The 22,364-nt window shown below is 38.9% G+C and overlaps 1 protein-coding gene across 4 annotated transcripts in view; it reads right to left on the reverse strand.

Moving 5' to 3' along the window:
* pcdh9 (protocadherin 9) overlaps positions 1-22,364 on the reverse strand; it is a 155,201-nt gene that overhangs the window by 127,851 nt on the left and 4,986 nt on the right. The gene's annotated exons all lie outside the window — the stretch shown is intronic.

Here is a 22,364-nt window from a genome sequence, read left to right on the forward strand (position 1 = left end):
CCACAGCGTTGCCTAAATGTTCTCTAAGTCTTAATGGTTCTCTAAACAGTCTTAATTGTATTTTTTGTCGCAAGGAAATTTTGAAAATGTTTAGACTTTGACCAAGTTCAAACTTTCCTTGTGACAAGAAAGACCATTAAGACTATTTAGAGAACAATTAAGACTGTTTAGAGAAAGTTAAGGAAATGCTGTGACCTTGAGCAAACCCTGGCGTGAATTAAAAATTCACTAGCGTCACAAATGTTCGCCCCTCAGTGGTATACAGACGTTACTCTGTAGGAAGTGGTGAAAACACACATGCTCAACATTGCATGTTCACTTACATGTATGTAAAATGTAATAATGGCTATTTTTGGAAGGTTTGAGGTTTTGAGGATCTCACTGTTTAATCTTAACCTAATTTACAAGTAGAAGAAAACATTCATAACTGGCCGGAATATAACAACTGAACAACTTTAATGTTGACTAGCAAGAAACAAAGAGTACTCTGCATCAACATTAGATACACCTTTGGAATGTACAGTAATGGGATCGTTCTGTTTTTGTTCAGATTTTATCCATATCATATTAAGAGTTGTTTCTGGTGTTTTGTTTTTATTCCCCTGCTCCATGAGTGCATCAAATGAAGTATCTGTGAGCGTTCATTGAGGTTGTGACCATATTTGTTAAAAGGCAGGTAATTCTTCATGCTCAAATGACCATTTTAACAACTGTGGATTTGGCTCATATTAATGATTCCCACTCTCAACCCGTCAGTGTGCACCAGATTTTCGAAACTGCTCCTGGTATCTGCGCGGTGTACTGAGCCAGCAGAGCCAAAAGAGAGGTCCCATTGCCACTGTTTTACTAGAGAAGGAAAACAAATTAAATGTGTCAGTCCGACTGCCAGAGCTGTGATTGCAGTAATACGGTGTGGTTCTCTAGCGAAGCTGCTGTCTTTGCACATCGGCAGCAGCGCGTCAAAGTCTATCAGAAGCATCACTTTATACTGCAAAGCGCGTCTCAGCACAATACAACTACATAAACAACGATCAGAGGGCGCACTGTCACTACGACATTCATAAGAATTGTTAACAAGATTTGTCTACGTCGGATGCAAGACGTGCATCAACAGATGTACTTTCAAAATATCTGTATACACGTGTGTATGTGTCCACATTATTCCAACATCTTACTTGAATGTCATGTTTTTGATCCACATAAACAACACGCCTACAATGCAATACGGGTGTTATTCCCTGGTGTGAACATGGCTGGGCGCACCTGCTCGTATTTGATTTAACTGCGTAGTCAGACCGTTTATTTTTATTTTTTCTAACTGCAGAGTCATATGTGGCACAGTGCTCCCAAGAGCCAAGGTAATAGTGAAGGGAAGCCACCCTCTTTCCAAAGCAACTCATGTTTACTCTTATGCAGAATGACAAGTGCATGGAGAGAAACAGACAACGCACGCAAGTGTAAATTAGGTCCCCTGTCTTCCCGTCATTAATTATGAATTAAGTATAATTGCGGTGGGATTTACCAAAGTCAATTTGTTTGGACTCACTGTAATATGAAGGTGGTCCTTCTTAACAGGCTCTACGTATTGTTTTTAAGAGGAGCTATGTCTTTGTCACCAGATAGGAGAGAACAACAAGAAACAAGGATTTAAACACATGTTTTCACTTCCAGTAAATGGCTGATTGGTAGGGCGGTAAAATGTTAATGGTTTTGAAGCTTTAATGTTGGTAAAAGCTTTTCTTATTATATACACTAAAATGATACTGTATAACAGTTACAACACAGTGATTAAGTGGCACCCTATATATATTCAAAGACACATTAGACTTGCTCCAGTGGGAAGGAAGGCCTCAGTGAATTTGAAGGCTAATATGTGTATATACCACTTCAATATAAGGAATTTAACTCAACTACTAGTAACCTTTTTTGGAAGGAACAAAATAATACATTTGGATTTTTATTTCCGTATGTATTTTTCAATGATTCAACAAAAAGATACCGTTACGGAAAAATACAGTGAAATAGCAAGAACTTAAGCAGACTGGGTAGAATCAATGAGTCATAAGTTCCATTATCTAAACATGTACCCAAACAAAAATGTGGGGTGATCACATCAATATGGAGGAATGCCATAAAATAATTTTTTGTCACGCCCCACCCAGGAAAAAGAAAATATTCTGCACCCCGTCCCAATTCGCCGCCAGGACTAGAAATAGTACCATTTCGCTATGACGTTGTATTAAGTACACCTCTGCAGAAGAGCTAATTGCCTTGACGATGAGAGCGCCACTGCCACCTACTGTTCTAGATATGCAATTACACTTTATTCTAGTATGGGAGAGAAAAAACACGTTCCCTAGGATCACACTACGCTCTAACAACCCACCGAGGGCCCGTCCCCCACTATTTGAGAAGGGATGATGTGGTGCAATAGCTACTTCTTATTAAAAACACTGTCTCCACATAACATGTGCTAAGAATCCACATGTTAATTAATCTGAGAACAAAGCTGTTTCCTGCAAGAAACAGGCAGCTAGCAATAATCAATCTCATCAAACTCAATCATTGTACATGTATTACTAAATGCTAATTTTGCTGAATTTGACAGACAGATAAGAGCTATCTCGGGTAGTGGTCATATGCTTGACTAATCGTTGACACCCTACTAAGAGACAACATTGCTTGCATTATTTATAAATGATCTTATTTACAATAACCCAGCATTCAATTAAAGACAGATTCTGATTAAATCAATGTGAAGATGATAGAAACGTTTGTTTGCTGGGAATAGTTCATTGATTAAAGTAAATGGGAGGCAATTCAACAGTATATTATCTGCCAACTATTATTGATCAGGATTTAAATGGGCTAAAATAGACAATCATGAAGGAAGGACTCAAAATGCAATTAAATTAACCAGCCAAACATGATGCATACAAATAATCGTCATCTTAAAAAAAATAAAAAATAAAGCATGATGAATGACCTCAGCACTTGCGTAGAAGTGGACCAATTGTCATAACAAGAGATATGCAAGACAGGACAGTCTACTATTGTGAGAGTGGGGCTAATTTTCACTCAGTAGGGTAATAATGAGCCTTTCATCCTCTTATATTAGCCCGTTACCATGGACAACCAAACACTATTAAACATGACAGCTGAAGTACTGAAGAGGTACTGCAACACTCTGTACAAAGCACAGAAAATATGTATTTGAAATGTCACAGCCAGCTCATCCGCCATGCTAACCACAATGGGGTCTTTATTGAGAGACACATAAAATGTATTTGTTTGTAAGAACATCTTTTGTAGGTTGGCGTTTCCAGACAATAAAGATGCCACCAGTAAAGAAAAGTATGGGGGACATAAATGGAGAAAAATGGCAAACACTAAAATCGATAATCCTTTCTTGGACACGTGATAGCTATGATTGCAGCACTTCACTTTTATAGCAGTAGTTCTTAACCTGGGTTCAATCAAAACGGAGGTGTTCGGTGAGTCAGTCTGAGAGTTCGACGGAGGTTAAGACACACACTCGACTGAAATGATGGTCGGACGAATATGTGCAATATGAATTCACATGAATAACCGAACGTATGGTGTTCCACAAGGTTCAATTCTGGGGCCTCTGCTGTTTTCATTGTATTCATTGTGTAATTGTTTTTTAAGTGCTCTAGAAATGTAGAATTGAGTTGGGTGATGGAAGTCAGTGTCCTAACCACATGATTTGCAATGCCAAGTTGAGCAATTCTAGTCCAGCACAACTAGCTATCGAGCAAAACTAACATGTCCTTAAGATGCATGGAGATGGGGAATACAAGAACACAACACTTTCTAAATTCAAGGAAAAGAGAGCTAGATTTGATGAAAAGGCTACTCTCCATGTTCATTTTGTTCACCAGCAAACTAAACTCTATACCCTATACCAATGTATTTAATTTTTCAATAAAGAAGATTCTGTAAATCCGAATAGGACGTGTGGCTGGGCAAGTAATGAATGTAAAGACAAAAATGAGTCTGCACAAATAGGAGTTTCCAACTTTGAAAAACATTAAAACGGGTCGTCCAGTCAAAGCCCACCCCCCCCCCCCAAAATCATGTGATTAAAGAATTTAAAAAAACAAAAAAACAGAGTTGCAATATATCAACCACCAGCCCATTTAGAAAACACATGTTTCAAGCCCAAAAAAGAACGTTTTTAATCATTGCAAATGCATCGGTAGTCACTGTCTGGCAAAAAGCCTCTCCCCAGTGGCAGCAAAGTAAAGAAACATTGTGCAATCGTAAGACATCTTGAAAGGTTGTATTGTTCAAGTCTAAATTGCACGGGCAGTCTTACACTTCACAGAGCAGCAAAAGCCTTGAGTTTGGAAAAAACAATGTAGCGAAGTGAATCAACAAGGGGATGCAGATAATACAAAAGGTGGCAAAAAATACAATCTGTAACACATGGACATGAAGTAGCACCACTGAGATGACTGAATACAAACAAACAGATTCCACCTGAATGATAATGAGGCAGCCAATTGGTGAAAGAAGATAGAAAAAACAAGTAGAGGCAATTTTGCAACAGGGATTTTTTCAATATACAGATGGACGATGATGTAGGTTTCCAGCACACAGGCATACATTCGCCTCCATTCTGCGGCTTATGCATTGCCTGTCGCTGCCTTCCACTTTGCCCCTCTGTTTCAATCATCCATGAAACCACAGAAATAAAGTAGAAAAATGGACGGCTGGAATAACAGTGTAGGCTTTAGAGGTTAAGGGATAATTTCCCAGCATCTTTTGCAGCCGCCTCTGACCATCTGCCTCTTTGGCACCAGCCTTACTTTCCGGAATATAAACCTGCTCTAAATTGGCATTCAGTTGAGCAGCCGCTTAGAGAGGCTGGGTTTTGGTAACTTGAAACAAATGCTTATTGTACATAGTACAATAAACTTGGGGTAAGTGAAAACACCACAAAGAAACAGAGGGATGGTGTGAAATTGGAGTGCTGCCATGTTTGCGTTGAAAGGAAATTGCCAGGCGGGTGGTGAAGGATGGAAAGTGAGAAACAAATTAGAGAACAAAATGGGAGATGCAGAGGAAAGAGAGGTATGAAAGATAAAAGATTGGGGAGTGCAAAAGGATAGCGGCGCAGCGGCAAGGAAATGGAGTAGAAATTGGACGAGTGAAAACGTGAAATTAGAAGGGAGAACATAGAGGAATAGAAGTTGCAAGAAACAATAGAAAGGATTAAACACCTGACATAAGCGAAATGTCTCATTCTTAGTCAGTAATGGCTGCGAAAGAAGGAGAAAAAAAACCATCTTTGTCCTTACTCTCAGAAAAATAATAGTGGCAGTGAAATAGGAAAGGGAGACATAAAATAAAACACAATAAAAATACCAGGCAAGTCAGAGTCCTAACATGACCCTCCAATAGCGCAAAATACAAGACAAGCCCTCCCCAGAAAACTAAATAACAAGGGTAGGAGGTCGTCAGTAGCGCATTTTAATTAGAATTCTCGCTGCTTCTTCTTATTCTGAACAGCGAGGTAAGGCTAAGACGTGATGACACTGGCTGTTTAGTCTTATTAGCAATCTCTGTTAACAAAAGGCGGATTTACAAGTGGACCACCACCCAAGAATTGGGCACGGTTCCCACATTCTCGTGGCCGCACCACATTCATCTTGGCATTCCAAAATGTCACCTTCACTCTGTCACAAAAGGAACCTCACACATGAGATCATTACACAAAATGTCATATTTGTCCAAGAAATTTGACTTTTAACAGCCCAAACACAAATGCTAAAAATCATCTGTCACATCATGTTTGAACCCGACACATATTTGCATGTGTGTGTGCGTCTTGCTTGTTGGCCTGGCAGCAGCTACTCGGGGAGGGGGACTGAGAGCCAGTTACAGCGGTCCCAGTGTGTGGCCTCCCTTGGCACACAAACACAAATTAGCTGAGGGACGACTGCTGTGGCAGAAAGCTTCTCTGCAGACAAAACCTCTTAATATTCTTTCCAAGTCCATTAAGGCTTTAAGAGATTGGCCAGAATTGATTGCTTGTACTTGATATTAGCAGGCTTTTTCAAAAGGCTCGATCCACATTAAAAAAAATTAGAGCTGGCATTGGGGAAAACCTTAGCAAGCCCTGGGAAACTAAATACAAACCTGCTTTTTATCTTTTGCACTTGGAAAGATAGAGGAAGCTTAAATCTCATCAACAAAGTGTGTTGTCATTCATTGTTTAGGTTATTTTAGACTTTATTGGCAATTGAATTGGCTTTCCGCGTGGGTAGCAGTCAATATTTTCTTAATGTTACTATGGACTCTAGCAAGACAACTTATCATTCAATTATTCAATTAAGGTGCTGACCTCTGCACAGCCTCAACACACACGTGCACACGCTTGAAGACGAAAGGATGAAAGGAGTCCTTCTTGTGAGATCCAAATGCAGAAACCAGGTGCAGAATGCTAAGATCACACACTAATAACCCTTTTATATTGTTGTGTGTAGAGGAAGTGTTATTAGTATTGCAAGTGGTCTATACGTTTGTTCCCGCCCGGGACTAATCCATGGTTGTACAGAACTATTCATACATCCCTGATTAGGAGGTATCGCTGCCATCAGGCGGAACCCTCACTTTTATTAAGATGATCCAAAAATGACAACTTTGTTCAACTAGGAACTAGGATTTACATGTTCAGGATTTTGGAACCGAAAGAACACTCAGCGTGTTAAAAAAAGAAAAGAAAAAAGATGTCCAATAGCTGATCTGATCAGAAGATGGACATCCAATTTAATTTGTTTATATAGGGTACAGTCAACCCCCGCAGCCTATTAGTTGGGAATCACTATAGTTTATTATATGTGTTGTCCTCTATGTCATCTCAATTTCCTTTGGCTTTCTGTAAAATAATAATGCAAAAGGGTTATGTGTAGACAGGTCATTGTTGGCAAGTTGTCTGAAAAATAAAATACCACACTAAATGTCACTGTTCCATGACTTAATTATATGTCTGTGCAAGACTAATAATTAGTTTCAGACTCAATGGTGGCTTATGACATACAGGGTTAGCGTTGAGCCTTGTTAAAATTGGAAATGAGGTTAGGCGAAGGTCAGACAGGCATTAGGAGCACATCTTATTTGAAAATGACACACAGGGAGAAAGCAAATTAGAAAATCATGTTGGATAATAAGAGCTGGCTAAGTTAGTCTTGTAGAAAAGCTTCATAAATAATAGAATATGCTGTATGTATATGTGTGAAGTCATGCACGAAACCAAAAGTGACAAACTGACCCTTTGCTCGCATAGCAAAAGGACTATGCTTAGTGCTTGGACTCACACTGAACTATCAACACACCAAAAGTCACCATGCTGGTCATCTTCCCCACTGTTGCTTCCACTGCATTTGATTCCACAAGATGAGAAAAAGCAGAATCAATTATAAGTGAAAAAGTGTGCTAACAGGCGTGTGTCCCTACTGAGATCCGGCAAACAAAATAAGAGACCGATAAGAGTGTGCAAACCTCATGACCATTTCGAACCAATAAAGTGTGTCCTTGTCCACGGAACCACATGGAGTCACATGGCCCCAAACAGCGTGTTCCCAATCACGGAGTCAAAACAAGATCAAAGAACATGATCCTCCGAGATGTTAATCAGTCCTGCCGCCCACTGCGTGGCATTAAATCCCCTCTGTCTTGCTCTGGTTATGAGTATCAACCCAGAGGCTGCGCTATTAATAAGTGGACAGGCGCACACTTCCCTCTGTGAAGATGTGGACCACAACAAGGCACCCAGTGATCTTTATGGAGGAACAGCTTAGAGCAGCGTTGACTAAGTGTTGCGAGTGGAGAGCTCCATCATCACTGCCCTCAGAAGCACACGCACGCACACACACGCATACATGCACAGTATTCATGAGGGATTCCATATGATATATGGCCCAGGGCATGCACAGTCCAGAGTCTGTGGCACTGAAGGGACCTCATTGTTTCCTGGATGGAAGCCAGTGCCATTTTCTGGGACACTGAAACACCCGAGCAAGCATGTAGCGGAGTCACATCACATGACAAATTGAGCCACCCCTTTTTAAAGATAAGGCATAAAGGAGGGAATTGGGGCAATCATAGGTCACAGCATTAGGTACTGTATAGGCAAGGCTACTTCAACAATCTAATGATCCCAAAGTGCTATATCTAGGATTGGTAGAAACTTGATTGGAAGTTGATCAATTGGAGAATTTGCCCAAGATTGAGTAACTGAAAATAAATTCCTTTCATTTTGTATGTAGCTGTGTTTTGCTAGCGTTCAGGTTACTTCCTGGTTCATGAAAAGTGATTCATGTGACTTTTATACATTTATACTGATCAGCACTTTTATGAATTTTCCATGTACTAGTTGCGGTATTAGGGTGATCAGACATCCCGTGTTAATGGCAACAGTCTCGTTTGAGCTTTATGTCCCATTCTTAGTGGCTTTTGCCAGCCCCATTGCTTAGATTTATTTTTTTATTTTTTATTTTTTTTTAGTTAATTCATTGTTTGGTCCATGTGCATGTCTTTCAGACAATTGTTTCAGCGATTCATATGATAAATCAATTAAAAAACAATTTAACTGTTAAATTGGTTGCAGGTGGAACTAGAAGTGGGAAATGTAGTTCTACTAGCCTAATGCTGCGGTCGCTGAGCAGAGCCAATGCAAGCTGAACTTTTCTTCCAATGTTACAATGTGAGACTGTCACGAGGTAAACAGCACAGTCAGTTTCTAATTTCTAGCCACCAGGACCGATCAAAAAAGGTTGGATAAAGGTAAGTGCTGGTTTGTTTAGCACTGTTGAACTGTCAACCAAGATAGATTTAGCATTAGCTAAAGTAATAACACAACCAGACTAACTAGTGATTAAATTTGTTGTTTTATTTGGTGAGAATTTATTGTATATTGTAGACCTATTCGAGTTTCAGCGAATTTTTATTGTCCCGGGTTTTATTTTGAAAATCTGGTCACCCTGTACAATATGTACTTATATTTTTAAGCTGGCTAACAAATCATTCATACTTTGCTTTTGTTGAACTTGGTGAAGGTAGTAATAATAGGCTACTCAGTTAATTTTGACACTGTCAGTGAAGTATTAATGTGTTTATCATTAAGATTGTAGTTTGCTGTGCTGGTGAACTGCACTGTCACATACTTGGAGCTGTCACGTTCCATTCTATAGGTGGTAAAATAATAAGAAATCGCATTACTCTTATATTGAATGTTATTGGAATGTGTGGGTGTACCTAATTAAGCGTCCTGTGACTATATAAATTAGATTCCTGCAATGTCTTTAAATGAGATAATGACTCAGCTACTGGAGAGAAAAGAAAAACTTTCACTTCACATGCTTACGTTTGCTTTTTGGATCGCCTTTTTTTATGCAGCTATTAAAAAACTGCATTAAGGCTCTGTATTTTTTTCTTGTATGGAAAACAATCCCTTGCTCACTGCCAGCTTTTCTACAGTCTTTTGTCACAACACATTACTGAAGTTCACACTTAAATAAAAGAAGAAGTTTCCTGGAAAATCTGTTGCGTCAGGAAATAAAAAATAAATCTCTGTGCATATATCCATTATCAGCACACGTTATCGTCACAAGGGAGTCTGCGGAGAGAGCAAACCTCGCTGAGTCTCTTTGTGTGGTGTAAGATAGGGCAAAGCAATTTTTGCCTCCTCCCTGCCTGTCTGCAGCACACCACTCCGTTCAGCCCTCACTAAGTCTGCACAACCACAACTAAATCATTTCATCTAAATAAGCCAGCCAAATGTTTTACACCTCTGCATATTACTCAGTTGCGATAAGGTTCTGGTTCACCATTCCGTGTAATGTGTTCTCTTCTTCTTCTTTTTTTTTTTTATAGGTCCTGCTCTGTGGCCCTAACAGCAACATGATTCTGCATCTGTGAGGCCTGCAGAGATAGAAAGTGCAAAACTAAGAAGGTGAGGGTATTTTAAAACTCTGCCATTTTGTATACCCCCGACGATAAAACAACAGACAAGCTATATTTTATGTTTGTGTTAAATATTCCCATGCGTGGCACCTCGATGACAGCTTATTCGCGGGCAGATTTATCACAAGCCTTATCGGCTCGCCTCGCCAGACAAAGGCGTCGGAGCACTATGTCTAAGCCCGAGGCACAAGACAACGCATACTATCAATACGAATCTGCAGTCTATACATTGAACTGGAGTGGGTTGACACACATCCCTAAAGCAGCTATACATCACAACTTCTTATCTAATTAGCTCCCTGAAGAGCATTAAATGTCTACTAAATTACACATATATCTCTCCATCCATGCTCTCCACAGGAAAATCTTGTGCCCACACTTGTTCAGCTGTGTGGTCTGAATGAACGATGACAAACTATTAATGATGTTGTACAGACTTAAGAATGCATATTTATTATTCGGCTGATCACTAATTAATCAACTGTTTTATCCTGAATATCTTGTCGAACTTAAAGAGAGAGCAAACCTACGATAAAGAGAAAACTAAATGTATTTTTCAGAGCAACAGTTACCTGTATTTGTGAAGCATTTTCTGTAATATTATCTTACAAAAGTAAAGAAATCTCATACAAACAAATTCATAATACAGTATCTCTTTAAGTTTAATTCATTCACCACTATAAATTATTTTTTGAAAGGGGTTGAAAGCAAGTGTGTTTAAGGCAGCAGCCTTGAATATCTGCATATAAAATTCATCATGGTAGATTATCCTTTTTTATTTCCATGTTGTTAGTTACATTTAGCTTGAATGTAAATCCTTGAAAATCCCCATAAAATCAGATTTACAATGCTATTATCCTGAGTAATGTGCTTTTTCTTTTACATTGAAGCAAATAAGAATTTGCTGTATTCAAATATAATTGATCTACAGCAGGGGGTGGGGGGGGGGGGGTCACCAACATGTTGGGCCTACGAATACCCCTCACCAGTAATCAGACCTTGTGATTTCCTAGGAATGTTGTAGAAGTGATCATTTGACGCATGCAGAGATTTCAATTCAATTAAAAAATATTTATTTTATTTTTTTGGGCATATATACTGTGTATTCTGATACTGATCATCCATGAGTGAGATCAGCCGAATCTGATACTGATCACGCGGACTAGCTGCACATTTTTCTGTCAATTGTTTATCGATTTATTGATGATTTAAGAAAAAATCTATTCATCCAAATTCCCATTCCTTTATTAAACAAAACAGGACATTATTTAAATTTGACAGTGCAAAAAATGCACAACTTAGCATATATTGAAATTCAATTACTGGTTTGGTCTGGGGGGGAAGGAAGGAAAGGGGGAGGGGACGCTACACTACACGGCTGGTCTCTAGTCGTCTGCAGTCTGCAAAGTACGAGCTGCAAGTGATCGGTGTTTGTAATGAGCAATGAAAGGCATTGACCAACATATGCCATATCAATGTCTTCTCATAGAGATGAATATAATGAATGACCATAATTGAAATTCACTGAGCACAAATGATCTGGCAAAAACATGCACCACATGCACACAGGAAACTGTCTGGTTTATTCCGCCATGTGACCCCCTGGAACAAGTGGGGGTTAAGTGCTTTGCTTTAGGGCCCTGCAACGGTGTTTTTTTAACTCCCCAGTCTAATTTGTCCAGTCTGTTCAAGGATCAACCCGCCAAACCCCTGGCCGGAAGTTCACCTATGCAACCTTTAGGCCACTTTCGTATTCGTTTTAAGTACATACGGGAAGCACATACGCATACGTTAGTGCGCCTTGAAGCCAGAAATGGAAAAGGACAAAACGGCTCCCTGTGGTGATAATGCTGCACCTTCTCTCAGGGAGGATCTCATACATATATTAAAGTTGCTCAGGTTTTCTGCAACATCATAACCCAGTGCGGTCCTGAAGGATCATGTGCTATAATGATGGTAATAAGTATTAAAGTTACTCTCCGAGTCTAAGCCATATTCATTTGGGGATACATTCTGAGATATACTCACCTTTCTTTTTTTTTTATTTCCACCCAAAGGAAAAAAATTAGTGACCGAATATTGAATGAGAAAGAATACACAATAGGTCCGTGGGACAAGGCCATGCTGTCACTAGCGAAATGTGCATCAGCAAGAGATTAAGAGAAAAAAAAGAAAAAGAAATCAAGGATAAACTCTTGGGCCTCCTGCAAGCTTCTGACTTATCCGGATTTTAATTCAGTGCAATAGCGTCAGGCATATGATTAATTTAGTGGCGCTCCCAGCCAACACTGTGTTCAAAAGGCATCTGTCAGTTCTTGAAAAGATATGAGAATGAAGCATATGTAAGCATATTTAGTGAAGTCGCTATGCTTTGTGAAGACTAGACTCAGCTGTTCAGCCTTCTTTACCACAAATCACATAGAAGGCCTCTGTTCTTGTTGTCATGGTTATTGTTGCCTTTAATCGATAAACAGAACTCTTACAGCTTGTTCCTCAATTCCAATCTATTGAAAAAAGGCTTGAACTCGATTTTGCTTAATGTAATGTTTCCTCTACAGTTATACATTTTTGTAGCACTTTGCCCACAGGAAACCTTATTTTGCAGCCAGGTATATATGTTTCAGTTGCATTCTCAATTCAAACCCCAATTAGCTTCAGTCACTTCAAAGTGAAAACATTCACAGTGCGCCTCACACTCATGCTGCTATTATTAAAAAAAAAAAACTTTCTCCACACTGCCCCTCATGACTAAGCAGTGTCACGCAGGGAGGGAGAAGAAATACTCTCACAGGCACTTTTGATTTAGGACTAACCTCCAACATTAGAGTCCTGCACTGTGTCTCAGAAGCACTCAGTAACATTTTGAAATGTGGACTTCTTTTTTTTCATTCCTGGGACCAGTACGCTTCCTTTTTTATGTGAATGGCAATGTAACTGCTTTTAAAATTTTCAATTGTATCTTGTTTAGTGATGATAACACATAATATATATATATATATATATATATATATATATATATATATATATGAAAACTGTAAATTAGGTCAATGCGAAAACCAAATTTATGATTTTTAGTTGTAGTAATATAGATGTATGCAACACTGAACATTTTCTAGGTTTCATGATTGATGAACACTTAACATGGTAAACTCGTATAGAGCACGTTTAGTCAAAGGTATCCCAAATCTACTGCTATTATTGTTGTATAACTCATTGATTGTTCCATATCTAACCTATTGCATTGAAATGTGTGAGTGCGCTTACGAGACCTATACCGAACCGATCTTTTACAGAAACGTGCCGTTCGAGTTGTTAATGGCAGTGGATATAGGGACCATAATAACTTAATATTTATACAATTAAAATCCTTAATATTCAATGAATTGGTGATCACTATTGTGTTAGCAGAAACACTCAAAAATGTAAAATAATTGTCTTCTTTCAAATGAAATCATGCAGCCGCAACAACGATCAGAGAAAATTGCTAAACAGCCAAACCGATTGCTCTCATGTCATGGCTGTGCTGCTCACTGCCCCAAGGGGGGAAGTTGTACAGTATCTGAGGATAGCTGTAATATGGCTGTGATGTATTAACGCCTGTTATAGTGTTAAATTCATTTCTTTCATCTCCCAGCATTCACATGCAATTTGTAAGGGAAATGCAATTTCACATTGACTACTACTTGCAAGGAATAAAAGTATCTTGCCTTGACACTTTTCCCATTTTAAAATTACATTCAGTATTTTTTGCATGCACATTAAGAGTCCAGAAAATTGGGAAATGTGGCCTTATTCTTAAAAAAATGGACGCTGCAATTTCTTTTGTACTTTTCTCGCAAGAAAATGATTATACCTTGGGTCAGAAGTCAGGTTTAAAATTCCAGTTGGAAAGTGCACATGGCTTTCTGAAAGTGACCGTACACACGAGGTCAAACCATAAAGCCTATATTTATTTATTTATCCTTTTTTCCTCCTCCACCTCCTTCTCTCCCAAATGCAGACTAAGCTCTGCTTCTGGCTTTCAAACAGAGTGAACAGATTAAGCTGAGTTAGGCCTACTTTCCATAGATATGATGGTGTGGCACTTTGAAATCCCCCCTTCAACACACACACATAAGCACACACACCTTCAAGAGGATTTGCCAGATATTTTTATTTGCTATATGTAAAAATTGAATATGAATGCCACGTAAAATTATGTCACTTTGATTATTAGTGACTTCCATATTTTTGAAATATGAAATTTGTCATTTTATGCCTCGACAATAAATTCAATATACATATAGAAATGTAGGTTGGCTTTTCCTTCTAAGTAGACTTGTGCAGTACTGTGATATAATACCTAATAGCCTTATGCCAACATTTGATTGGTTGTTTTAGCAAAGCCATAATGATCCATATAGTGTATAACTAGAAGGCCACTAAGTAGAGCGTTGACCTCCACCAAGGCTGAACTATTAATAAAACTGGAGAAAAAAATCATAGAGCTTTGTATATGGCTTTGTTTGTCAATTTGTTTGTTAGTTAGCAGGATACTTCAATGGTTAATGGAGAGTGAAGAACACACACGAGGTGCCAATATGATGCTGCCAGTCCGACGGTTCAAATGGTACCATATTATTGATTCACATGATTACAAAAAAAAAAAAAAATCAATCTAATGCCACCCTATCCAGATCATCACCAAGATTGATTAAAGTGTAATTGGTTGCTTGCATAGCATTCCTCAAGTTTTGTGGACTGGATGGGTTATGTTTTCATTGGTATAAACTTGCTGTTTTACAAGTCAAATTGACTGCTGTGAAAAAGGCTCATTATAAAAACAAAGCCAGTTCGGACACTTGTACAGTAATGTTGGTGCAAATAAACACTGGCTTTCTCTAAAGTAATGCACCTGCCACTTGTTTTATCTTGAAAAACAACAAAACAAAAAAAATACTTGGAAGTGACAATGCGTCCTTAGCTATTTTTAATCTAATAAAATGGTAATGGGGGAAAAAAAATAATAATAATAATTTTCCAAAGGTAGTTGCTGTTTCTGGCAAGCAAATATAGCTGGCATAGTGTAATCATATTCTTACCGTTGAAATGTGCATGTAGCGCTTCTCCCAGCCTTTTCGGTGGCATTTTCGACGTAGACACGTAGACATAAAATAATGTGAAAACCACCCAGAGAAATCAATGTATTAAAGGTAGGTGGCCTTAGTGAGTGGCAACGTAAGATGGCCACCGGTTGCGTCACTTCTCACAACGGAGAGTAAGCGTCATTATTAGTCCCGTCGTATTTAAGTCAGTGATCTTGACACACGTCTTATTTTAAATAAATGCTTCCAGTGTCATCAGCGGCTAGGGTTTTTAGTGACTATGTGTTTCTGGTAATTTAAAAAGAGTTTAATGCTATTATCTCTCTTGTGCGCCATTTTAAATTAACTTGAATGAACTGAACAGCGGTCAACGGCAGCCTTTCCAGACCCACTTTCTGTCTTTCAAGAAAGTGGGTATGGCTTGCCCGGCTATAACATTCCTAAATCCAGTAAATTCTTACTAAAGAAAAAAAAAAGTCTGCTGTTCTGCTATATTGATCTTTTCAAACCCAAAAACCTTGCTTCTGCCTCAATTTCTCTCCCATTCCTCAGCGGCTGATGATCGGAGCCGGTTGACAATTAATGCAGTAGCAGCCTGACATGTCACAATTTACGCAGTTTAGCCCATCAGAAATGGAGAACAAACTGAGAGATAAGAAACAGGAAATGAGCTCTTGGAAACATTTATTATGAAATTATTAAGGTAGAATAGCAGTGTTCAAATAAAGCTTTCAAAAACAGGATTTGCAGCGCTCTAAATAATTGGCAATTTGTTTTTAGTTCATTTCAGATGCCCCAGCAATGAAAAAAAAAAACAATTATAGAAAAAAAGCAGGGCAAATAAAACAAAAAAATTAAGTCCATTATTTTTTTGTAACACAGCACATTAGGCAAGATTACCAGGAGTTCAATTTACATGAAACATATCATATATACAATAAAAATTTACATTGATGAGGTTTACAGAGTCTTTGTGAGTGATGAGGGCATGTGACACAACAGTCAATGGCAGTCACATTTCACGTCAAAACAACCCCCCACCCGCAACCCAGCAAGCTTTAGGCATGTTTGTCTGGCAGAGCCATTATCACAACTATTAGCCTGGACACTGGCACAAGCTAGTGACCGTGCAGCGGCTGTTGGGTCACATGTAACAACAAGTGAATGACAAAGACATGTCTCCCTCCGGGTTTGTCATGTCAAGATATACAGCAATGCTAAGCCCATCTTTTACACCAGCCCGCCCCACATCATTCCGAGGAAGGGGCGTGGGCACTCAACACAGAGCACTTCTATCTGTCACAAACAATCAGAACACAAAAAAGGTGACCGTGCCATCCGTGACTTAACATTGCAAGTAACAGCATTGAGCGCTGTAACAGTCGGGTGAAAGGTGTGACGGGGGGTGGAGTGGGGGTGGGGTTGAGGATTGGGGGGTTGGGGGTGTAGTTGGCTGAGGTCCAGTTGGTGGTGGGATTTGGGCAGGTGAGGGGTGGAAAAGTAGGGATGGTTTCTTGGGGTGAGGGCATTCACACAATAATGTAGCATTATAACTTATACTGTATATCATTTTTTTTTAGACAAGCAAGAAGTCAAGAAACATTTTCTTCCACCCTCTACTCTTATTTTTAAATATACTGTAGAAACCTTAAGTGGTGTATGAAGTATTTGTATCATCATGCTGTGTTAGGAGAAAACACAACACGGGTATGTCAGCTTAATCGATTGCTGTAAAGAAATGGCCAATGTCTTCTGGATTAGTGAAAACGTGAAAATGACTGAAGCAATGTCAGTGCCACAAAAGCCAAAATAATGTTTTTTTTGTTGTTGATGTTTTTTTGTGCATGCAGAACATGAATATCTTATAGTGACTCTCGGGATGATTGATCATCAGTCAATTTTCTGTGAGAATTTGCAGAGATAGATGATGTTTACTTTTAAGATGAATGGCTTGTCAACCAAAAGTGGCAGACAAACAAACAAATGATAGACAGAGACAAATCTCATACGCACACACAAACACACACCTACACACACTTTGATATATGGCAACATTTGCCATTATCAAAACTGTGTTTTTTAATATATGATGCCAAACTTAAGGATGAGGGTGGAAAACATACTCACAGGAATACAAATATGTCCAAACAAATTAAATAAAATTCCTGGTAATTTGCCATTGTCTGTGGTTTGGGTAGTCTGCTCCAGAAATAACCAAAAACAAATACCTCATTTGGTTAAACAGTGGAAACCAAAACCAAATAACTCACAGTCCAGCAGGTTTATAGACAGCGTTGATTTATTTTGTTGTTTTGTGCAGACAAAACTGGATCCCCTCAAGGCTCTAATCTACTCTGCTACTGCTAACATCCAATAGCTTGGTAGTATAGGCCACAAGTCATTCCATTTAACCATGTACACATATAGAACATGACTATTTCTTGAGGAATGTTCTCTGCAGAAACAAGCCCCCCACGAAAGATTTTAAATGTAATTTATTTTTTGATGAATTTTTGGGTCGCGCTGAGTTGAAGTACAGAAAAGTCTTATTTTCCATTTGAAATATCTTTAGAGTTTTTCATCGTGAAACAGTATTTGCTCGGCGATATGGTGAATTAGTGTGTTAACATCAATGAAACCCTTGTTTCTTATGCTTCACAGTTTGGACATCGGACAAAAAGAAATATACATCCACTACATAATCAGTTTTGTCATCTACCACATAGATAGAAGTACTTTTTTGCATGTAGAGTACAAGGACATGCTGAATGATGGTCATCAACAACCATTGCTCCCACTTCGTCAGTCACACTGCCAACATCCTTGTCAGTAAACCCAAGAAGACAAGTGCAACAGACATCCCCCTTAGGTGCAACGTTGTCGTAGTCCATTAATCTTCCCAAACTTGCTTCCATCAACCTTCATACGTACCACTAATCCCCTTTATTAATATGTCAAATGAACCTGCACAAGAAGGACGACCCCCTCCAAGCTTCCTTAATTACGACTGCCGGTAATAAGTCTTTTTTGCGTAGGCTGTCCGTTCATTAGACAAAAAGGAAAGGCTACTTATGGTCTGTACAAACTCTTGTTTTCTTAGACCAAAATAGCATTTAGAATATCCCATATCATTATTTTCAGTTTTTTTTTTGTGTGTGGGGAAGGGGTGAAAAGTATGAGTGCCAAAAGTTGTGAGGTTGCTATGCTAACGACACAAAGAAACAGACAACTAATTACTAAAAAAGATAGGACCAAAATTACTCTTCATTAGTGGACCAAAGCTAATAAGAAAACATGTTTTCCTCCAGTTTCTGCTCCGTGTCAAGGTTCAATTAATGATTGAATGAATACAGGGGCGGATGTTTTCTAATGGGTCACAGGTCCACTCCAAAATTTGCTTATCACCTCTTAACATGATAATATGGTGGGTTTTTTTTTTTTTTTTTTTTAAATAACTACAATTTATAAACAATTTGAAATTGCTTGGAAGATTGGTGTGCCCATTTTAATGAGTACTGTAAAAGTTAAATTCCAAAGGAGCCATTAATTTCTCTTATTTTTTGGACAAAAAAGTTTGGACACCCCGGGCTTAGTCTGTTCATTAAACAAAAAGACCAGGCTACTATATAATAATAATTTTTTGCTTCACATTTTTTGTTACTGTCATCCCTATACACTTGGATAATATGATTATTATACTGGTCGCCTATTTCCAATCAACTAATACTACCGCTAATTGGGAACGGGAATTAATAAGCTTTGGCTTTTTCCCGTCAGCCCTTTTTCTTTTCGGGTATAATTGTATGTGAAAAGTGAATGTTGTAAATTGTCTTTATGATTGTCCGAAAGGAAAAATGAACAAATAAAAACAAATAAATAAAACTCTGGGAATGCTTGCTTGAGATACAGCACAAGGTCCTACTGGAACTGTGACAAAGGGCGCTCCTATGAAATATCCCTTTTTCCGAGGTATGATTTACACATCAGTGTGAACAGTACGTAAAAACTGAACTGTCGGTCCATGCTTGTGAGTGCATCATATTAAAAACAATAAATAAAGGGTGGGGAAAAAAATCACCCGCAGCAAATAAATCGTTAGTTGGAGCAACGTGGTCACATACAGTAGAAGGCTGGTTGGTAATTGTGCACCCACATACAGACTATTGTCACATTACCATAACAAAGTGAGTGGGGAAAAATGGACCCATCTCACAGCAACGGGCCTCTCACATTATAAACAGCCTATTTTCACATCCACCATGGAAATTATCTAAAGGTGAAGACTGTTGTAAAATTCGCACTCTCGTGTCTGGCACTGATTTTGTCACAGCAAATGCATGTATGAACATTGACTAATTAAAGCAAGGATTATAATCAGTTTCGCACGATGCCTAATTCACCATCTCACTGACTACTTATAAGCTCGCTACACTGGGTGAAATCATATTAATGTGTCCTCAACATGAGCTCTGCGATCGAATGTATAGTGTGTGGTTGATGCATAGCCCCTGGGCATGCGTTACGCTCGTGAACCATACATGTGTCTCGCCTTTAGATGAGATTAGATTCGATGTTCTTGTCAGTATCTTGTACAGGTACCACTCAGTGAAATGCACAATAGTGAAAAGGTAGTAAGTGATGCTGAAACAGCAGCAATATAATGCTTGTTTTCTTAGAAGCTTGTGTTGCCGTGTGAAAGTAGGACAGCGTTTTTATGCTTTTTTACTCACTGTTGTTTCCGCTTATGTTGGTCCCTGGAGGATAAATAATAAGTGAAAAAAAAAAAAGACAGACAAAGCAAGGATTGCGCCTATTGCTATCAGCAGGCTGGGGGTCTCTCAAAAGCCACACGGAATGACGATGACACTTAAAATGTCTCCTATTTCGGGTTCCTAATGTTATCTGTTAAAGAAGAGGGAGATACCAGCAGTGGATTTTTCATGCTTTGCTGCGGCTCCTCTCGACCTTTCTCCTCTCTCCGTCTACTTGTTAATCAATTTGCTTTCAATTTTCTTATTTATTGATTGATGCTGATGCTGCATAGAAGTGACTCCTGAGAGACGAAACAGAATGGCTATTCAATCCAGGAGGGAAAAAAATCAATTGAAAAGCTATTCCCCAAAGCTTTAGCCATGTCTTTGGCTTGAACATCCTTGTTCGCTTAGTTGCTTATTTCATGTCAACATCAAACAAGAGGAGGTGATTGATGATGTTAGTTACTCATGAGGAAACAACGTAAAGACGACATTCGCCAATCACGCTGTTTGCCACATTTGCGGTTTATATTGTAATTGAATGTCAGTACAACATTTTTCTTTTCAGTCTATAGAAAATGGCTGCTTGTGTCTGAGAATGTATTGATAACATAGGTCAAGCATTCACATGATTGTACTTTGCAAAAAAAAAAAAAAAACATAAACATTAGGATTCAAAAAGGGCACTGAAAATATACCCCTCCTCCCAGGGCTGTCTAAACATTTTACCACAATCAATAGCTGCCATTTAACCTCAAATATGAATACCTCAGTCAGAGAACATGGAATTGATATGACGGTAAAATAAACAGCTGTTTTGAAGTCGACATTCTCCAACGATTGGTATTAGGAACTAGGAGAGAAACATAGAATTATTTTTCACTTAATCAGAGTAGCTTAAAAGGGAATTTTTATGTGGCTCCACTTGCCTAAACAAGGCATTCCAATTAATATTACGTTTGTGGAATAGGAGTTAAGCAGCAACATCCACCCGTATTTATCCATATAAGGGTGTGGTAAATTGCTGTTGACTTAAAATGACATCACAGTTGCTCGGTGATTAGGTAAAGATCAATCAGCTCAGCTTCAGAAAACAGATGAGCCATGATTGGTCCTTACCTGAGTCCTGAGCAACTGTGATGTCATTTTCAGTCGACAGCAATACGAGGCAAAACTTAATGTCATTTTCAGTTGACAGCAAGTGGCAAAGATGGATACAAACGGATGGATTTTGCTGCTTCATTCATATACAGAATATTAATCTGAATGTTTTTGACCAACCGTTCCATGTGACACTGCAAAATAATGTCAAGTCAAAATGAAAAGACACAAGATCAGACTGGTCAAAAAGAGTCAGCCACAATCTGAAGTCACTTTTGACTCTCCAGATAAAATAAGATTTATAAAACCAAATAGCCGAGATTATTGGAAAACAGGTGCGCTGAAGTGCCTGCATTATTTGCACTATAAATGGCACAACATAAAATACAGTACACAGTATTTTTGTGCTTCTTTTGGTCATGTGTCACAATTATTGATCCCAATAAGTCTTTCAGATAGCACAGGATGACTGCAAGAATCAATGAAGATGTGCTTACTATATAGTGTCATATCTCATGTGCTATCCTGGTTGTCACAGCCCACAGCCACCCATGTCATCACCTTGTCTCATCCCCCACACCTCCTGCCACCAGCCACGCGCTCACACTAACTAGCGTCTGGGAAACCATGGCAAACTGAATGCCGTTTTTGACTGCTATCCCTCACACAAAAAGGCATTAAATACCAGTCCAAATGCAGTGACCCGGAGGTACACATCGACATCGAGCCTCGCACAGCATCACCCCAGTAATCCCTCTCCCTCTCCTGGCTAGACCTTATCACTCTCATCTCTACCTGCCGTTATCAATCTTCCCTGTGCAGGCTCAGCATCATTAGAAGAGAGTATTTCACTAAGAACGCCGACATAGATTTCACTCCTTTCTTTTTTTTTTTGCCTCGCATGGACCACTGCAGGCTGGCGGAGTGCCAGGAACTGCCATACAGCTCAACACTGCCACCTAAAGGTTCAGTACCACTACCAGCCAAGCCCGAGCCAGGAACAACTCTCTCACTTGGCCCTCCCTCTGTCCTCTCTCTCATCCCCCACTTCTGCTGCTCTCTGTATTTGTCCATGTGTGTTATATTAGATTATTACTGTTTGTTGTGTAGTGGGCCTTTATTAGCAGAAAAATTAATAAGGCTTTGATACAAAAAAAAAAAGCAGCATGGATTATGTTTAAATTTGAGGCTCATTATTGGCTAATCCTTTTTGAATTGGATGTGTATCAAGTCCCAGACAAGCCTAACTCAGTTTGTTCGTGTGCTTTGAGAGGAAGAATTTCATTCAGGCTTTGATGATGTGCAAAGCCGTCTGTGACATTCATATTTGTCACCATTGAGGACTAATTGTTACTTGCTGTTATTGCATACAGGTATTGAAAAGGTTGCACAGCCTTGTGTTATATCACAGTACACACCAGAACACACTGAAACA

The sequence above is a fragment of the Leptonotus elevatus genome, chromosome 3, assembly GCF_054856555.1.
Source record: "Leptonotus elevatus isolate MCC_2025b chromosome 3, RoL_Lele_1.0, whole genome shotgun sequence".
Classification (NCBI taxonomy): domain Eukaryota; kingdom Metazoa; phylum Chordata; class Actinopteri; order Syngnathiformes; family Syngnathidae; genus Leptonotus; species Leptonotus elevatus.